Source organism: Rattus norvegicus, chromosome 16 (assembly GCF_021556685.1).
Source record: "Rattus norvegicus strain SHRSP/BbbUtx chromosome 16, alternate assembly SHRSP_T2T, whole genome shotgun sequence".
Classification (NCBI taxonomy): domain Eukaryota; kingdom Metazoa; phylum Chordata; class Mammalia; order Rodentia; family Muridae; genus Rattus; species Rattus norvegicus.
Window position 1 is genome coordinate 73,282,694 of NC_141549.1, and position 18,645 is coordinate 73,301,338.

The window sequence follows — 18,645 nt, forward strand, 5'->3', positions numbered from 1 at the left end:
TGGAATTGTCCCAATGCTCTGGAGCCTCATATATATATATATATATATATATATTTATATATATATATGATATAGATAGATATATAGATATATAGATAGATATATAGATATATAGATAGATATATAGATATATGGATATGGATATAGATAGATATAGATATATGAGGGTAAAGGATGCAGATGGGATTCCAACTGCTGATCAGTTGTCCTTGAGATGAAATTGTGTGTTCTGGATATCCATGGGTCCAATGTAATCAAAGGAATTCTTGGAAGTAAATAAGGCAAACCAGGGACCCAGAGTCAGTGATATTGTATAAAAAAGAGTTGACTAGCTGTGGTGGCTTGAATAAAAATGGTTCCCATAAACTTATAGGGAGTGACATTATTGAAGGTGTGACCTTGTTGGAGTAGGTGTGGCCTTGTTGGAGTAGGTGTGGCCTTGTTGGAGGAAGTGTGTTACTGGGGGTGGGCTTTGAGGTTTCAGAAGCTCAAGCCAGGTCTAGTGTCACTCTCTTGCCCATCTGGATGTAGAACTCTCAGCTCCTTCAGGACCGTGTCTGTTTGTGTGCCACCATGCTTCCCGCCATGGCGATAACAGACTAAACATCTGAAACTGTAAGAAAGCCCCAATTAAATGCTTTCTGGATAAGAGTAGCCATGGTCATGGGGTCTCTTTATAGCAACAGAAACCCAAACTAAGACAGATGGCTATTGGCTTTGAAGATGGAGGAACTGTGAGCCAAGAGAGGGGGGCAGTTCTAAGCTGGAAGGAACCCTCCGGCCCCTCCTCGGAGCCTTCACAGAGGAACATGCTCTGTTCACCACTCAATTGTAGTCCCCTGATAACCATTTCAGACTTGTGGCCGTTAAGAGTACAAGATAAACCGCTTTAAGTCACTCTATTTGTTCCATCACCGTGACAGTAGGAAGCTCATTCAGACCCCACTGTCCTCCTGTGGCGTGTCAAGGAACGTTCACCTGTGTTTAACCTACGGATTTTATCCACCCAAACACAGGCGTTTTTTAAAGCAGGAGGGACAGAATCAATAAGGTCACTAAAACCTCAGGACAATTTCCCTTATAAAGAGCTATCAAAGGACAGTCAGCAAGAGACCTTTGCAAGGACACAGGGCTTGTGATTTACCTACAAAGTTACAGTAGGTAGAAAAGGGGTAGCGTCCCACAGCAGATTTGGAGCTGGGCTGTGAGCTATTGGCATTTGGCATTTGCTGTCCTGCCATGTAAGGTGTCCTTGGGGACAGAGGGTTAGACTGGGATTACCCTTGGTGGCCTTTGGTTATCTTATCCCTGGCTTGAATGATACATGATCTCAGGAAATCTCTTTGATGATGTGTTGTTTTTTAAGGGAGCAGAAGTGATTCAGAGAGACAAACCCTTGGAAGGTCTCCTCCCTGTTCTTGAGATGAGCTCTCATTCTGTAGCCCAGTTGCCCTAGAACTTTACATAAGTCCAGACGGCCTGGGAAGTATTTCCCCCTGCCTCAGTCTCCCAGGGGTCTGTACTACCTGAGACATAAAAACCAAGCAGTTTTGTCCCATGTCCTCACCTCCTCGTAACAGTCCCATGGGGCAGTTACGCCAGGTGGGAACCCATTTTGCGGAGGAGGACGTAGAGAATTGGAGAGGTTAAGCAGTTTTCTAAATCGTTCAGCTGGCCATCTGCAGAGCCACACATCAAATCTGACGTCAGAAGCCCCCCGCGTTAACTCGTGACACCGTGGCATCTCCTGAGTGATACTCTTGGGCGTTCTATGAACGTGGAACAGGAAAAACAATGGTTTTAATGCACAAATATCTGCAAGTTTGAGTCTTACCCTGGTGTGGCTAAGAGCCAGTTATGTGATCTGGGTCAAGTCACTTCCTTCTCGGGGCTTCACATTTCCAGTGTCCGATTGGGAAAATGGGGGTAGATTAGATATTTTTATGAATAGAAGAAATATTTATGTCCTGTCGACTAAGTTCTCCTGGGTGTTGCACGCTGAGACCGATAGTCTAAAAGCATTCATATGTTCCTGAGTAGTCACAAAACACTCTCCCACATTGTGTATTTCTACCCCTCTGCCTCCCTCCCCACACCCTCTTCTTGGCCACACACTCTTTACCCCATCTCTTGCCTGCCGTTGAGAACCCCTCTGCTTGATGTTCACAGACTTTCTTTGTTATAAGGTGAGTGCAGTATGTATATATATGGAAGAGAGGAGACAAGACAGTTTTTCTGTGTTGCTCGCATGCCTTCTGGGAGCCCTACCTCCATTTCCCTTGCCAGGAGCATTCATCTTGCAGTGCCTAGCCACCCCCGGCTCTTGTGTCTTTAAGACAGCAGGCAGGTGGCCTTTCAGTCTGAGCACCATCTCTCAGCGAGTTCCCTTTTATTTCTGACGTGTGTTGTGACACAGAGTGATCCTGACTTCAGAGACCATTACTCCCACCCACCCCCATCTTTCTTTTCTTCTTTCAATAATAAAATTACCAGACAAGCCCATCCCTCCTCTTGACCTAGTCTGGCTTCATAGATATTTTCTTTCTGGGCAAACAGCTCTAGTCTCCCTGTCCAGACTTTATCATATGGTTAAGTGAGTTCAAACCCCCACATGCCGCGGTTTTCTTTTGAGTGTGAACCTTTTCGTATCTTTTGGTCCTGAACTCGGGGGCCATGGCAGTTTTGGTGGGATGAGCGAGATGTACTCAAATCTCCAGAAAACAAGAACAACCTGGGATCAAACTAACTCACACTTGGCTCTAGTGTGCTGAGTTTGGGGTTGGGGAAGAACTACACACGCCTAGATGTCAGGAGATCCATGGTGTTTGACAGGCATCTGAATGGAGATTGGAGTGTGTGTGTGTGTGTGTGTGTGTGTGTGTGTGTGTGTGTACGTGCACACTTGTGTGCACACTTATGTGCATGTGCTGTATGATAGTGATATTGTCCACACACTTATGTGCGTGTGCTGTATGATAGTGATATTGTCCACACACTTATGTGCGTGTGCTGTATGATAGTGATATTGTCCACACACTTATGTGCATGTGCTGTATGATAGTGATATTGTCCACACACTTATGTGCATGTGCTGTATGATAGTGATATTGTCCGTGGAGGCGGCCGAGCTGTGGTCTAAGCGTGGGAATAAACAGAGACAAAGGTGGACGCCCAGGAACAAGCCTGGTGTGGGTCTCATCTAGTACAGACCATGTGGAACTGCAAGAACTTCAAGCCCGGAGGCACTGTCGGTGCTCTGCAAGAGCTGCAGCCAGGCTCAGAAGTGCTGCTTGTTTCTATGTATATATGCTGTGCGTTGGCTTTTCTTTCTTGTCGACCTTCCAGTCACTCCTAAATTCGGTTCCGTTCTCTGCCTCTCCCTGCCTGCCAGTGCTCCATGTTCCCAGCCAAGCAGTGACATTTCCCCAAGCACAGACTGTGCCATTTGAGAGCCCCAGATAGACTTCATTTCAGGGGTTTGACTCCTCCCGTCTCCTATGGTGCCTGTGTGTGTGTCTGGGGGTGTGTGTGTGGGGGGCTTGAATCCCTAATACAAAGGAAACCAAGAGTCATTCACCAGGATCTAGACTTAATAAGTAATTCACAGAGCCCAACAAATGGCCCCACTGTCCCATGGAGGCTACACCTGGATGGAGGTGGATTCATCAGCATCTTGAATTGTTCTGTCTGAACGTCCCAACCCTCTTCTGAGGGTACTGGGGGCAAAGGGAGGCTTCTTCTAGTCACTGTTCTACTTGGGGACAGATGGCCCCAGGCCTCCTCTCCAAGTGTGCTCTCCCTTGCTCCAGTGGCCCTGAGAGATAGTTTTGCTCACTTTCTGGCTTTCTTATCCTACCTTCCAGGTACAGGAAAGCATTACTTAGTCCCATCTAAGCTTGGTACTTGTTTCCAAGGGCCAGATGACCCTGCCAACTGCAAAAATGGCTTCCAGGTCAATGTAGAGTCGGGAAGCTTCTGGCTGTGCTTGGCACAGGTCCGCAAATGTTTCTTGCGGCTTCCCTGGTGCCTGTCTGGCCCTTCGCCTCCAGAGGCCTCTGATGTGGACCCCTTGTTGGGTTTCTATCTTCATGCTTGGCCCTTGAAGACATCTCTTCTTTCACTTTGTCGAAGTATAGATTTATGAAGCAAACGGAAGCAAGAATGGGATACAGGCCTTTGATAACAGTTAGCAGAATACTGGCCCTTCTCTCTGTAAAAGGTCTTCATCGTTCCTTCTTTTCAAACCTCCTATGGTTTTTGTTTTTGTTTTTCAGAGGAGGGATGCTGAAGGCTCTTCTTCCCTTTGAAGCAAGCTCTTGGTGAGCTCTCGGGCTTCCTTATTGCCTCATTTCCAGTTGTCCCCACGATGGCTGAAAGGAGCTGGGTTGGATGGGTGATAGGCATAGAGAGACAGCCAGAGGTGTTGTGGCTGGGGAGATGCTCTGAGCTGCCAAGGGCTTCCACATATTAGCTTCCAGGTGACCACATACAAGATGGGAGGGGCTTGGTGGGACTGTGGGAGGAGACTTGGCACCAGAAAGAAATGTATCCATTTAATTTCCTATTCTTACTAATGTCTATTAATATGATTTGCAATTCTGGGGATCCTATCCAGGGCCTTGCTCATCCTAGGCAAGTGTTCTACAGAGGAGCCACGTGCATCCTAGAATAGACTTTCAGTGATGGGCCCCACGTGCTTCTCTTTCTCTCTCCACACTGTCTCTCCTGGAGCTTCCTTGGCTGACGCTAGTAGGAGAATGGACTGGTACTTTGAGAAGGTTCCCCTGACTGCCAAGAGAGGGAACTGTCCGTAGGGTAGAGACCATGAAGCCAAAAAGGGGTGAGCAGCCAGGCTCCCTTCCTTTGGGGAGGCTGAGGACGACTTGCTTGGGTTGTGACTGGCCTCTGAGTCCCTGTCTTGGTCTTCGAGATGCCCTGTCTGAAGCATGTTGGAATCCTCTCACCCCACCCATTTGTTTTAAATGCCATCAAATAAATGTAATTCTTTAAGGACTATGAGTACACGGCACTGAAAGGCTGTCTACCGTCATTGAGATCATCAGGAACTGAGTGGAACAACAGCCCTTAAGGATCTGCCGTGGCCAAGGCTTTGAACACGCGGCTCCCTTCACAGGGTTGCTGCTGACAACAGCTGTCATTATATTGATGGGCATGTTCATAGAGTGCCTTTCATGTGCCAGGCATGCTCTCATCCGATCTCCACAATAACCCTTTTATTTCCAACTGACAGGCTAAGGAAACAGACTTAAAGAGCTTGAGTAACTCGCCCAAGGCCATCAACTACCTCAGCAGCAAGGCTGGGCCCTGGCCTCAGCCGTCACCCTGCACCTCACTGTCGGGAAATAGTGAGGGAGGAGCTGCCACAGGCGAGCAGGATGAAATCAGATGGGTATGACTACAGAGGCCACAGGGACCCTCGGGATCCAGAAGAGAGGAAGGTGTGCAGGGGACTAAGACTCAGTCTGGATTTAGGCGGGCGAAGGGTACTTCAGGTCTTTCAGGATGGATTAGATGATATAAGTGGGTGTGAGGCAGGTGAGGACCAGGGAAGAGAGCAGAGAACAATGGGGGCACAGCTTAGTGAACTAGTCGGAAGGAAGAAGACACGTGCAGCTAGACACTGGTGTCCCCGTGCATTCTTTGTACAATTATTATAATTTTTTGCAGGGGTTGGGGGAGAGAATGAATAAACCCAGTTTAAGTCCCAGGTCTTCAACAGTAAAACAGGATTTTTTTTTTCTTGCTACTTTAACAGAATGCCTGGTGCTGGATAGCTTTATAAAATAGAAGGCCGTTTGTCTGTCAGCGCTGAAGCTGGGAAGTTCAGGGGCATATCAATGGCAAATGTGACAGTCACCTCAGGCGGGAAGGCAAAAAGACTACTATGGGAGAGAAAATCAGGCCTCTCTCTCTCTCTCTCTGTATATAAATGTGTGTGTATACATGTATGTGTATGTATGTGTGTATGTGTGTGTGTATGTGTGTATATGTGTGTATATATGTGTATGTGTGTATGTGTGTATATATGTGTGTATGTGTGTATTTGTGTGTGCATGTGTGTGTTTGTGTGTGTATGTGTGTGTATGTGTGTGTATGTATGTGTATGTGTGTATATATGTTTATGTGTATATATATGTATGTGTATATATGTATGTGTGTATGTATGTATATGTATGTGTGTATATATGTATGTGTATGTATGTGCATTCATGTGTATGTGTGTATGTGTGTGTTTGTGTGTGCATGTATGTGTATGTGTGTGTATGTGTGTGTATGCATGTGTATGTGTGTATGTGTGTATATGTATGTGTGTATATATGTGTGTGTATGTGTGTGTATGCATGTGTATGTGTGTATGTGTGTATATGTATGTGTGTATATATGTATGTGTATGTATGTGCATTCATGTGTATGTGTGTATGTGTGTGTTTGTGTGTACATGTATGTGTATGTGTGTATGCATGTGTATGCATGTGTATGTGTGTATGTGTGTATGTGTGTATATGTATGTGTGTATATATGTATGTGTATGTATGTGCATTCATGTGTATGGGTGTATGTGTGGGTATGTATCTGTGTGTATATATATGTATGTGTACGTATGTGTATATGTGTATGTATGTGTGTATGTGTGTGCATGTATGTGTATGTGTGTATATGTGTGTATGTATGTGTATGTATGTGTGTATGTGTGTGCATGTATGTGTATGTGTGTATATGTGTGTATGTATGTGTATGTATGTGTGTATGTGTGTGCATGTATGTGTATGTGTGTATATATGTATGTGTATTATGTGCATTCATGTGTATGGGTGTATGTGTGTATATGTATGTATGTGTATGTATGTGTATGTGTGTGTATATTCAAGCTCTTGAGCATGCAGAAGCCTATGGAGAACAGAAAAGGAAGTTTGAGTAACTGGAGCTGGAGTTTCAAGTGGTTGTGAGGCACCTACATGGGTGCTGGGAGCTGCATGAGTCTGGAAGAGCAGGTTGAGTTCTAAACCACAGAACCATCTCTCTAGCTCCTTATATACATGGTTTGTTTGTTTGCTTGTTTTCTTGCTGCTGGGGCTCAAACAGGTCTTGTGTATGGTAGACCAATATTACTTTTATAGCATGGAACCCATTCCTGTGATAAAAGCCTCGATCTGCTCATGATCTAATTGCCTCTTAGGAACTTTACTTCTCTCAATGGTTATAACAGCAGGTAAACATCCACATGAGTTTTGGAAGGACATGGAACCCAGAGTGATGAGGGAGCCTGGTGCGCCTCACTGGGGAGGACAGAAATCGTTCATGTATGAACTTAGACTGTATCTCTGTTTATTATCTGTCACATAAATGCCACCCACAGTTGCCAAGGTCCTGCCCTCAGATGACACACTCTGTGTCATAGCTACTCTTTCCCCCTTCCTCAGGGCCCTTGACACTGAGTCATCCAGCCCAGTTACTGCATTCGTTTCCCCCCTTCTCTGTCACCAACCCCTTTGAGATGGCTGTCATTACATGCCTGTGTTATTACAGCAGACTCCTGACTGGTCTCCTGCCTTCTGTCAATCATCACATCCAGCCACTCTGCACCTTCACAACAGATTCATTCTCCCAAAGTCCCGCCCTCCTGACCCTGCTTCCTCCCTCAGACCCTGCGCTCACTCCCAGGAGCTCTGAGGTTGAGACTAGTCTTTTAGCGGAATCACCTACAACCTACTTCCCTCCATTGGCTTTGTTTGTTTGTCCATGCACCAGCAGGCTATACCTTGTGCTGCTGAGGCTTCACCCTCACACCTTCTTTCTGGACCATGCCTTCTTCTCCTAGACATCTAGCTGGCCACTTTCAGCCTGGCTCTCTGACAGTCAATTCCTGGGGCTCCTCAGCCCAGCTTCTGAGCTCTCTTCTTGGTGGGAATCATTTACACTTCTTAGTGTCTTGCTCATTGGGCCAATGACCCCAAGGAAAACAAAGTGTCTCTAGATGTCTGGGAAAGCCTCCATCATTTGTCCTTGGTCCCCTAGGTTCCTTATGAAGAGCCCCATTGAACATATAGTAGTTTGTATGTTTTGTATTAAAGAGCAGAAATCAACGTGGGACTGGAAATTATGGTAGCAAAGTAATGGAAGCTGGGGGAAAAGATTCGTTTTTGGTAAAGAAGGGCATAGAGCAGAGGCAGTCATTCACACTCTGGAAATCTGTCTTTGTCTTTGGTGTTTCTGTCCCGGCTATGGGCAGCCCAGCCCTGCTTTTCTCCTCAGAAACTACCCTCTCCCACCTTTCCAGAACTCCTAGTCCATGCAGAAGGCAAATGGGGGTCGGGTGAGCATTGGCAAGCATTGGAGAGCATTGGCGCTTAAAGGTAAGCTCTGTGCAGCATGCTCTCCCTCAGGCACTGCTGGGAGTGTTTGAGGAGTGAATTCCTTGCCAGATGAGTCTGGAGGCCGGAATGAAGAATGGCAGACAGGGGAGTGCACCCATCCTTTAGCACTAATGTGCAGGCCGCCATCCATTATGTTCTTAATGACAATAACAGCGATAACAGTGATAATGGTGTGCTGGGCGGAGCTTGCGGGATGAGTGATGGGTGCGGACATCAGTGAAGCCTGTTCTCACCCTGGGGGATTGGAGCTCCAAGCAGGCTTTCGAGTTTCAGGGGTGTGCGCGCCATGCTCTGCTGGCAAGATGCCCCTGTGGGACCCAACGGGGGAAGAAGAATCCTTCGCTCGGGATCTTGGGGACGTCAAACTGCTTCTTACGCAACAGCCTCCTAATGAGTTAAGTGTAAACGAATCAGAAGCAGATGGATCAGATCGTTCTGGAAATACACCCGAGGTTTAAAAATCAAGGGAAAAAGCAGTTGGCAAAAGGCATTTTGGGGTTTGCCAAGACCCAGAACATTTGAAAAACAGTTCAAGCTTTCTTTTTTTTTCTCCCCCTTTTTCTTTTCCTTTTCTCTTTGGTTGCAAAACTCAAACTGCTGCCTGGAGGCAGTAGAAAGAGCTGGGCCTCCATTCTTTTAAGCTGAAGTTCTCCTGCCGTGTGGGTAATGGGCCCCAGACAGGAGGCAATGGGCTATGGAATTACATGGACAGGGGCTGTCCAGGGGCAAGGCAGACTCTTCACGTGAGTGAAGGCCCTGGGGCCCGCAGCTCCCATCTGGGCCTCAGCGCTGTAGGCCTGCTTTGAGCTGTAACCCAGGCCTCAGGCAGTACCTCTATGTCTCCTAAGAACTTGATTTATTCCTGCCAATCCAGAGGAAGCTCATTTGAAAGGGAAGTAGATTTCAGTGTTCCAGGTAAGGGACTTTTGTGTTGAACAAACATCAGTTCAACGGACTGTAAAGTGGAGTGCTTATTTTACGTTGGGGGTAGGGGGAAGCTTAAACAATTTTTCTTTTAATTAGCCACATTTGGCACGACCAAGTCTTTCCCTGGTGGGACTGTCTTGCCAAGGGAAAATAAATAAGAGGCAACGGTCTCAAAGGAAAGCCCGAATCCAGCAGTTTCTGAATCTGCCAGCTTGCTGTGAGACTGCATGTCAGACATAGAAGCTTTCTGTGCACTGGCTTACCGACTGTCCTCTCTAAAGAGGTACTCTGATTCCATCCACCACGTATGTGAATCAAATATGATGGGGATTGTGCTTTTGGTAACCCATAGACAGCGGAGCTCTCTGTTATAGGAACCTTGGATTCTCTATGTTCCATACATGATCCACTTGATGACTCTCACTGTAGCTCTCCCCTTCCTCTTAAACTTATCCATAAAGCTTGACACATCCTCTATGCACCTAGACCCTGGCTTTCAGGGGGAGGCACCATATAAAGAAAGCCTAGTTCACTGTCCAAGGCAGGCAGCTCCAGGCAAGGCCCGGATGGAGGGAAAGAAAGGTTTCCATTTGTAAGCAGAAAGACTGCTTTTTGATTCCCATCTCAGGGTGGTGAGCCTGACTAGAAGGGAGTGGCTCAGTGACCTGGGGGTCCCACCACAACATTTTGGTTTCCTCATTCTAGGATCTTCTATTTCCAAGACATGCCTTCCTCATTTGTGGTTTTACCCGAACCCAGTCTGGCAAAGCGAGGTTGGTGTTTTGCTGTGCCTCCTCTTGCTGCCTTTCCTCTTCTGGCAGCTGCGCGTTACCCTTGCCTGCTTTCAATGGGCTGGGGATGGTCCAGGGTTCCCTGTATGGAGAAGGGAGTCTAGGAGCCGCTGCAGCATGGGTTATAGGTGTACAGGCCGTGCTAGGGCAGAGTACAGCCCCGTTCCTATCTCTCCGGAAAACCAGATGCTTCTTCAAACCCAGATCGCTTCTTTATTTATCCAGGTAGTCCTTCCTCTGCTGTTTGTTGCTGGCTCCTAACCTGAGGCCCCGGTGAAGATGGGCCTGGGTAGCTCAACCCACAGAGCTGAGGACAACAGCTTTATTCAGATCTTTAGAGCATAAAACTGCCCCGTGCCTCTTCACAAAACCCCACGGAAAATACAGTCAACCATGTCCTTCAGTATAGGGGCACCCAGTTGACAGAGCAAGGTCTGGTGCCCCCTCAGGTCCTTGGCTTTCTTTCCCTATCTGAACTCTGTTCTCCACTACGCTCGGTTGTGTTCTCTGGCATGGTGTTTATCACTGTTTCCACACCCCAGATGGACCGTAAGCTCTTTTAGGACGAGATCGGGCTTTTTTGCACTTCTCCGTAATTCACACAATGCCGAGCAGAGTGTCACGGATGCAGAATCTGCCTCGCAAATATTTAATTGACAGGGAAATGTTGAATTGGACAGAGCCGTGTGGCAGCTCCAGTTTGCTTCAGAAGAGATTGGTACCAGGTCCTTAATCTAAAAGAGGGGCTGCTCTAGGTCTCTGTGCTGGGCCCTCCATGTCACCTGAGATCCCTGTTGGTCCCAGTCTTTGTCCACATGGCCAGAATGCTCCTTATTAAGCTGTGTTGAGTTCCCGGGGCACACTCTAAAATAAAAAAGAAGGCTTTGGGGGATTTATATGGTCCCAGTCAAGTGAAAATCAGGCAGAAAATTCTAGAACAGGTGGGGAAAATGCCTATGACATCTCCTAGTGTGGGACTTTATTCCCACCAAGCTCTGAGTTCCATGGTAGACATGCTGGGTGACCTGAGGGTCCCCTTTTATTACATAAACATGAGAGGGAATAGTCTATCAGTCTGTCTGTCCCTGCCTGCTTGCTTCTTACCTGAAAGAGGAAGAGCGCACACTGGATTTCGTTTTAAACTCAGAGGAAAACCTTGAGCACAGGGCTTGTTTAAATGCTATGGCTCGTTGAGACTACATTGGATGGTCATTTACCTGCAAGGGAAGCAGCAGGCACTTCTGGAGGATGGCATGGCATGGGGGGAAGGCTGCATGATACAGAGGCCTTTGTTCCAGACTTTCTCCTTTGTGTATCCTAAATAGAACAGAATCTTAAGAAGGCCCTTGTCCTCTACTCCTCTCTCTTTGCTGACCAGAGGGCTCTGCCGCACGCACGTGTCTGACTAGATGATGCAGGACGAAAGTGGCCTTCATACAGGAAAGGGAAAACAAAAAAGCCAGGATTCTAGATCTCTTAGACCTCTCTCTCTCTCTCTCTCTCTCTCTCTCTCTCTCTCTCTCTCTCTCTCTCCTTCCCCACAAATCTCCATAAGCTACATACAGAAATCCCCTTGCAGCATGCAGAATGGGTGCTAGACTTGGGGCTCTGGGTTAAATGGTAGTGGGGTGAGGGGGTGGCTGTGAGGCCCTGTGTGCCTGCCCAGAGGGAACAGGGTGCAGGCAGGTTCTCCAGGACTCAGAGTGAGGGCAGCGTCTCCTGCCTCACCCTACATGCTTGCTGCTACCGCCTCTGTTCACCCTGCCAGCCAGCTGGGAGCCACCGCGTGATTGATGGCCCCAGCTTGGGTGGAAAGTCCGGATTCCATGCGAGACAGCTAAGGAGGTAGGAGGGAGAGCCACTTCTAACATCTGCAACAAAATTAAAAATTAAATAAATAGAATTTGTTAGTTTACAAATAGAACTGTTACTTGTTACTCAGGGTATTAACAATCTTCTTTTGGGATTAAATTTTTTTATTTTTATTTTTAATTTTTTTTCTTTTCTGGTAACACCCGTGAAAGACGTTTGTTTCAGTTGCCAACATTTCTGCAGAACTAATGTGGGTGGATTGTGACAGATATAATTTCTCCATCCTACACTTTCATCAACTTGAGTTCTGTTAAACTATGCCCGCTGGGCTCAGCTCCTTTTAAAGTTTCCGCTTTGACAGGTAGATTTATTAGTCTTGAAATTTGTACAAATCAGATGTCACTCGTGGCAACTTGTCAAAATGTCAGTCTGGCGAGGCAGCATGAAAGGCTTTCTGGAGAGAGACAGACGCGAGGCAGGCTTTGGAGGACTCCAGTGTGCTCCATGGAGGCATGGAAGGGACTTCAGCCCTTGATCCTGGGGGCTTTACTTTATTAAATATCTCAAGCTGTACAGAGGGGATGGGCTTTCGGATCCAGGTCTTGGAGACATCAAGTCTGACACTTCCCAAAAGGTGGCTTCTGTTGCTTGCTCCTGGTGTCGAATTCCCTTGCTTGTTTCGTTCAGTTGGTGGCAGAAGTCGGTGAGGAGGTGGGGGTGGGGGTGGGGGTGGCGTTGTCCTGTGGTTGTGTAGGGGAGCAGAGCAAACCCAGGTCTTAGGGTTTTCATCAGATGCTGGGTAGCTCTGGGGACTGTGTAGGTGCTCATAGTAGGATCCTTCCGCTAGAGGCGGCGTTTAGCTTCAGGCATGTAAGGGCTCCAAGGGTGGGGTGTCGGGTCTCAGGTATAGAGCAAAGGACTGCTCTCCCACAGTGACAAGAGATCAAGTCCCACTCAGTCTCAGATGATCCAAGGTTCTCTTTCCCAACCTGTGCTTCCCAAACCTCCAGGACTTTCCCATTCTCCAGCCTTCTGTTAGTCAAAGATCCTGTGATTCTGCAAGCTCCAGAATTATCTTAGTTTGACATGGCAGGAAATGTTATTAATAGTCAGAAAGCTAAGTGCGTGTCTTGTCTGGTGTGGGGCAGAAGAGGGAGGAGGAAAGAGCCAAGTCCTGATGCTGCACATGGCTTTCAGTCTGTGACAGACTACATGGGTCTTGGTGGGTATGGGTGTCAGTTCATCAGACAGAGTCTCTGAGAAGGCATTCGAGGGCAGGCCAGGACTTGAAACTGGAGGGAAGGAGATGGCCTGGAAGCTCATTGTGAACCTGCACAGCCCATATCTACTTGTGTGTTCACGTGGTTCTCACACAGCTTCTCCCCCTTCTCCTGTGAAGTCTGAGACTTAATGAGGCTTGCCTGGATGGAGAATGAGGACAAAGGAAGACAGGAGACTGTTGTCAATGTAGGCACTGTGTCTCCTTGCCTCAGGAAGGGGTTGTGGACTGTGGCCGTCGGGGGACGTGTTGGGATCCTCCTCTGTGGTCTCTGAGGCACATTCAGACTTGAGAAGGCTTGCTCTCTCCATCCCCCCCCCCTTCCTTTTCCTCCTGCTTTTCATTGCTTTGGGTGTTGAGTTGTTGAATCCTCTCTTCATCACAAGTTTCCAGAAACTCTTGCTACAACACAAATACCTCCTTGAAGGGGGACACTCCTTTAACTGGGGATTAGGTGGCACTGGGTGCATAAAAATATTCTGGGGAAATGGAGCAGAGGCCAAGATCAAGGCTAGGGAGTTTGGAGGCTTCTGGGAAGCTCGAATTATATTTCTGAGAGCCATTTCTTCAGGGCGCATCCCCACCCCATCTCTAGAACCCAGGGACCAGCTTATTTTTAGAGGCAGGAGGACAGGAGAGGAAGGATCATCTCTAGACTTCCAAGGGCCTTGCTCCCTCAGGAGAAGAATGGAGCCTCCACACAGAGCCCATCTCCCACCCACTTCAATAGCACAGGACTCAGGTGCACTGGTAGCAGCAGAATCTTAGGTGTGGGGCGGGGAATTTCCTCTCCCTGCAACCAAGAGGCAGCTCCATTGTATCCTCCCGGAGCAGAAGGCTCAAGTCCACTGTTTCGGGTTCTATGGGTGTGGCTGTGTGTGAGCAATGCTACTGACCTGGCAACTGTGTGAGATTATCTCAGGTGAGAACTCTCAGACATCAAGAGACAGCCTACTAATGATTATGGGTCATGATGATGGAGTAATTGTGGGAATCACCCTAATAATCCCTTAGGTGTGTGTCAGCCTCTCAGAGGCTTCAAGTGCTTTCATGCCGATGAGCTCACATAACCTCAACCTACTTCTGTAGATGGAGAGATCTAATGGGTCCTGTGGAGTAGTTATGTAGGGGGAACCAAGGCATAGACCTTATACTGTTCACTCCGGCCTCTGTCACTAAGATCCTTGAGTCCTGGAAAAGTGATTTTTCTTTTGGGCTAATGTCCCAGTGTGGGTTAGTGACATAAACACACACACACACACACACACACACACACACAGACACATAGACACACACACAGACACAGACACACACCACACACACACACACACACAAACACACACATAGACACACACAGACACACACACAAACACACACACAGACACACACAGACACAGACACACACAGACATACACAGACACACATACACACACAGACACACACACAGACATACACATACACATACACACACAGACACACACATACACAGACACACACACAGACACACACACAGACATACACATACACATACACACACAGACACACATATACACACACACAAACACACACATAGACACACACAGACACACTCATACACAGAAAGACACACACAGACACAGATACACACACATACATACATACATACACACACACACACCCCTCTGTGGGTTCCAAGTCCCAGCAGCCTTTGCTCCAGCATGCAGTCCCGAAATGCTCACCCGCATGTCCCCTCCCGAATCCACTCTCCCCTCTCTCATGATGGCACCAATTTTTCATCAGCCACAGGAAGTCCGCAGGAGCAATCATCCCAGGAACTCTGGGATGACTTTCTTTGAAAGACATTGGTGTGTGCCACAGCACAGGGCCAGTAGCTTTGGTGTGGTGGACGCATTCTGTCCTGATCTACACTGGGTCAATGGTTACAGTAGGGGAATTTTCTAAAGCTCTCCTCAAAGGCAGTCTGCCTGGCAGGTCAGACCACTTTCACTACAGGCAACTGGTTTTAGGAGGCCAAACAGGAGACAGGAAAAGAGAGGGTACTGTGTTAGCTGGAGCCTTGAGCTCCATCTCTGCTGTGTATCTCTGCTTAGTCATGTCGGCTGGCCAGGGGAAGAGTGGGGGGAGGGGGAGGAGGAAGGCGGGGAAGAAGAAGACTAAGAAGGAGGAAAAAAAACCCACCCGCCCGTCTGGCATTAGTTCAGAAAGCTCTCCAACTCACACATCTGGTTCTTATATTTCAAAGTTAATTAGTCATATTGAGGCTGTCTGAAGATAAATTTATCATCCAGAAAAAACACAAACAGTTTGAAAAATGAAAGGAAGTGAGGTGACACGGCTTGACGTTTAAATAAATCATTTTAACATGATTAAAAAACTTGTCCTGTCTGACACCCAGCACTTGGGTACTTTGTAAAGAATTTTTTTTCTTTTTCTTTCCTTCTTTCTTTCTTTCTTTCTTTTTTTTTTTTTTAAACAAAGACAGGTCCCTGCTTCTTGGTCTACAAAAGCCCTTACCATTCAATTACTCAGTACATTCTTTGGCCAATTGCTTTTCTGAGTGACTAGCAGGGCACACAGCCCACAGCTGGTCCCACTCTCTGGGCTGGTAGCAGCAGGTTTGGGGTAGGCAGTGATTACCCCAGGGGGAAAACTTGGAACAAACATTAAGAGTTTTGGGCAACCAGAGGCTTCTCCTGAGTGAGGGGAACAAGCTCCTAATGTTGCTTTCTGGGCCTTGGCTGATTGAGCAGGAAATCCATCCACAACCCAAGGAAGAAAGATCTTCCTGAAATGCCTGGACCAGATGTGTCCTGTTTCTGACACCTCCTCCCTGGACACCTATGACAGCTTGGGTTCTCGGGTTGATTGAATTAGGATGGAGGCGTTCTATGGCCAAACTATAGTGGGCAGCAGCCAGATGGGGTGGTAAAAATGTAAGGCACCGTGGGCTCTCCTGCGTTGCTTGTTCTGGGAACAGATGGGGAAACCACTCTATATGTTCAGAAACACACCACGGTCCAATCGACGTGCTCGCACATTCCCTCCCTGCATGGGGCCATGTCAACGCACCTCGTGTTCTTTGCGAAGGCTGCTGGCTCGGGTCCTGTGGTGTGACTGACAGTTCTCCCCTGTCAGCTGAGTAGTGAGTGTGCGCAGATCCCTGGGTGGTTGACGTGCCGGTGCTGGTGGTACGTGCAGGTGTTCTTGATGTCGCAGAAGAGGGTGGGGCAGGCTAGGGTTTTCCCTGATTCCGAGGGAAACTGGTCCTTGGGGAACATTCCTAGGTGCCTTCTGGCTTCTCCTCAGATTGTGTTCTCCGGGCAGGAGAGGTGTGATAGAATACAACACGAACGTTTTCTCCTATTAGCAATTTGGTCTCTTCAGTTTTGTTAATGGGATAACAAGAGGTGCTGGGTATGGTGCAAAAGCCTCATCTTGTTGGTAATTTTCACTGTAACATGTTAGCAATCTGTCACTATTTGTTTCAAGCAATACTGGCACAAGCCTGCATACAACAGGGGCTTTCATTTTTTTTTTCCTTTTTTTCTGCACACTGCCAGACTGTTCTTTCTGTCTCTGGCTAGGTAGCTTCCCCTATTTCAAGCTGTCTCTGTCCATCTGGTTCTGCAGACTTCCATGTCTGCCCGTGTCTTTCCCTCTCGCCTCCCTGACAACCACTACTAAGCTTGCATCGGAGGGAAACACCATCTTTGGTGACCCGCAGTCATGGAATTCCGGAGCTGGAAGCCCCAGCTGTCATTACCACCGTCTGTCAGAGGGAGGACAGAGGTCTGAAGGAAGGAACAGGATCTTTCCCTAGGTGTCAAAGTTTAGGTACAAGGTCAAGCTTTGTGATTTCATATTCATCTACGTGCACTTGTATGAAAATAAGGCAGGTGGGGTCAGAAACTAATGTTTCCCACTGGGGACCATATCCTGGTGAAGTTAATGTCACCAAAAGTCTCTTTTACCAAGCTTTCCCAGGGAGGACCTTTTAGCCAAATGGTTTTCTGGAGAGATACCACAGTTTTAGAGGCCTGGCTCTGGAATCTTGAGTGACTCCTGCTTGGCGTCAACCATGACCACCTGTTGTCCTACACGACAGTGCTGGTCAGACATCACTACTGTGGTCCTACTTGCTTGTAGGTCCTGCACCCCTCTGCACCCCCAGGAGCGTTCTACCACGTTCATTGCTGGGGTGGCGAAGATGCCTTCTTGCTGGAAGCACTCCTCCCCCATAGCTGGAATCTTAGTGCATGGATGCAGAAGCCAGGAGACTACCCAGTCACACTAAGAATACTCATTCTGAGTGAGAGGTTTGAATGGTTTCAGGACTTTCCTCGAAGGGAGCCTTTGGCCTCGGTTTCCCTAACTCTGAAATGGGGATTTTTCTTTTTAAATAGTCTGCTCATGGACTTTGAGTAGGGAGGAGACAAATGCATGTACAATATGCTGAATGCCCAAATGCACCGAGGAAGTAAGTGTGCCATGAACCAAAAGCACAGCTTCTTACCCATGCCGTGTAGTTAACACAAATCCATTCTACAACTGTCGTCAGAACAGTGCAGGAGGAAAAGATGTCTGTGCAGTCATAAAGTCACGGAGGGATCACAGGGGTTTGTTTTCGCCGAGGGTCAAGAGCGGTTTCTAGGTCAGAGATATTTGGAGCATGAGTTGGATTCAGATTTCTGCAGCAGGAAGAAGAAAGTGGACATGGTGGTTTGAAGGCTATCCCAGGACGGTGCATGGTCCTTGTGTCCAAACTGTCCTGTGCAAGCAATCGAAGCCTCCTTGATTGCTTCTGCTGAAGCTACCTGCTGTCTCTGAAATATTAGACTAGTCTCATCACATCTCACAAGATAACAAGCATGGTTCACAGAGGTGGGCGAGCCTGGAACACAATCCTGGGAGGGGCTGGGTGCGTCGTCAGGGCTGCTTCTCCACCCCGCCTCCTTCCAAATCCATCATGACTGCTGGGGTGTGAGTACTGAGCCGGTGCAGCTCTCTTCTTTGTCCTGAAGGTACTCTAGTTCTGCCTGCCTGCCTGCTTGCCTCTGAGTTTCCAGACTGTGGTGTGTGTGTGTGTGTGTGTGTGTGTGTGTGTGTGTGTGTGTACATACGTGTGTGTAGTCACATGTGCATTGTGTGTATGTAACCCTACCATATCCTTCCATGCTCCAATCTCTGCCTTGTAAATTGGAGGGTTGAGTGAGGTTTGATGCCAGGTCATTGAGCCTCTGTGGGCTTCACTTTCCATCCGCTGTCCTTCCTGTGACCAGCTCATGCTCAACCTGCACCTGGTACCCCTGAACAGGAGTGGCCGGAGCACAAAGACTAAGGCGTTTCCCTCTCATGAGAGAAACTACCTCTTTTTCAAACTGTTAGCCCTCATTAGGGAGCTAACTGCCTTGCTGTTTATTTCTCCTTCTGGAGATTGAGG

The 18,645-nt window shown here is 47.7% G+C and overlaps 1 protein-coding gene and 1 long non-coding RNA gene across 2 annotated transcripts in view; both read left to right on the top strand.

Moving 5' to 3' along the window:
* Positions 1-18,645, top strand: part of Erich1 (glutamate-rich 1) — a gene marked incomplete at its 5' end in the record, with an annotated part of 52,793,804 nt that overhangs the window by 42,412,134 nt on the left and 10,363,025 nt on the right.
* The window catches only part of LOC120097505 (uncharacterized), a 97,413-nt gene continuing 91,188 nt past the window's right edge, over positions 12,421-18,645 (top strand). For both annotated transcript variants that reach the window (XR_015640426.1, XR_015640428.1), the window contains exon 1: positions 12,421-12,560. This is a non-coding gene — a long non-coding RNA (uncharacterized LOC120097505). The remainder of the gene's footprint in view (positions 12,561-18,645) is intronic.